A 2,187-nucleotide genomic window follows, 5' to 3' on the forward strand; every position below is an offset into this window, starting at 1 on the left:
ACAAAATCTCGAACGTTTTTTTATAAACGCATCGATCGATCCGTTTATGTTCAAAAATGCATCGATCGATCGAGTATATCAAGTGTTCCTCGGAATTTTCTCGGAATATACCGACGGAATTCCGAGGAAACCAAATTTAGGGTTTCCTCGGAATATCCTCGGAAATTCCTCGGGAAATTCTGAGGATTTCATTTTCCGTCGGAATGTCCGTCAGAATACCGTTGTTTTCTTGTAGTGGTATTGCGATGGTAGAAATATTCAAAATGAGAAAAACCCGATAGAATGTCTTTTTTTTTAAAAAAAATAGAATGTCATTTTTTACTAACAGCTGTTTTAAATGTTACTCTTTTCTTTCTATAAGTTCAACTAACTAATCTTTTTCAGTTGTTACTAGCTTGCCTAATCGTGTTATTACATCACCTATTATTACACTATACTTGTAGTATTAGTTAACTATTGTTGACTTTAATAGACTTCAAAAACAGTAGATAGTAATACATAGTAGTGGTGTAGTACTATAGTTTTTTTTTTTTACAAATGATTAAGAATCGTAGTCAATACATGGAGGTATAAACCAATTACCGTTAATCAATATAATCGACATTTATGTTAAGAAAGTTATCTTTTGACGCATGTTTGGTTTAGATATAGTGTGTAAGTGAAAGTGAAACACTACTTGGTTTTCATAACATCTGTGGAAAAGGTTTACAAAGCGAAAGGCATAAAGTGTGGAACGAAGGAATGTTTTCTTTTATACATTCGCTGGATCAGAAGAGCAGGAGCAAGTGAGATACTTAAAATAAACAGATAAATGTTAAAAATAAACACCAATCTAAAAGAAATTGCGTAAAACATTACTCCCTCCGTTTCGAATTAGATGTCGTTTTAGAACAAAATTTTCGTTTCAAAATTAGTGTCGTTTTATGATTTCAATGCAAAATTTATTGACTTTTTATTCTAATCTATTTTTCTATTGGTTGAAATCTGGTTAGGTTTATTGGTAATGATGTTTTTATTTAGTAAATAGATAAACTTAAATGTTTTATTAATCTTTGTGTAGAAGTTTAGAACGACAAGTAAAATGAAACGGCGGGAATACAAAGTAAGAGTAAGAGCATCTTTAATGTAAAACTCAATTTTTTTCCAAAATGGAATAAAAGTGGTTACAGAGTAAAAATGTTCCAACTTTAAGAACAAAATAAAAATAGATTACTCCATAAATGGAGCAAACTTTATTATATAGTAGAATATGAAGTTGAGTTAGAGCATTTCTTATTTAATATCTATTTTTAGCTTATTTTAAAGTAAAAAATAGAGTTAGGTCGAAGATGCCCTAAAAAGAACTAAAATTTGATTTTTGTTTTCCAAAAGTTTATCTTTTCACTAGTAATTACACAAATCACTATGTGTCTGATTGGTAAACATATCAGCCTAAAACGGAGTAAAACTATTTATGTTGGGCCCAATATATCTAGAGTAAAACTTTTTTTTGTTATCATGTGTTTTAGTTTTTTTCTATCGCTGCTCTTTTCTCCACTAATAGGAGGTGGAAAATATATCGCCCATTAAGTGGGATCCATATAACTTTGCCTTTACTTTTTGGTTTCACCCTTTTACTCCACTTTACTTTAATATTTTACATTTTGTCTTTTACATTTTGTCTTTTTGAATTTGTTTTCAATTTACAAGTTACTATGTTCTTTATGAACGAAGACTTTGACCTTATTTTTTATAACTACGGTTTCAGCGTCTGTCTTTCTAGCTACCTCTAGGATTTGATGTCAAATTTAAATCGGTGTTCCATTGTGTCTTTGCATTGATGTTCTTTTTTACACCATGGTGAGTTATTTTTATCTTTTCCCAACTAAACTTTTGATTACCGAATATCTGTGGCGCATTGTTATGCAACCTTTTAATACTTTTGGGAAAACACATTCTCGATATATACTCAACTGTTGCCAACAATTTTTTTATTTCTGTACGGAAAATAATTTCTGATTAATTTGGTGCTGAAGTTTTTGATATGTATAATGTAATTCATGATTCTTAGTGTTCCGTTTTCTTATCAATACAAATCTGGTTTAAGATTTTATGGATGTTATAAACAAGATTTTGAACGTTGTAAAGAAACAAAATTTTGAAACATTGGTAACTGGAACTTTATATTTGGACTCTTGTAGTGAAGGA

This window comes from Brassica oleracea, chromosome C8 (assembly GCF_000695525.1).
Source record: "Brassica oleracea var. oleracea cultivar TO1000 chromosome C8, BOL, whole genome shotgun sequence".
NCBI classification, from domain to species: Eukaryota; Viridiplantae; Streptophyta; class Magnoliopsida; order Brassicales; family Brassicaceae; genus Brassica; species Brassica oleracea.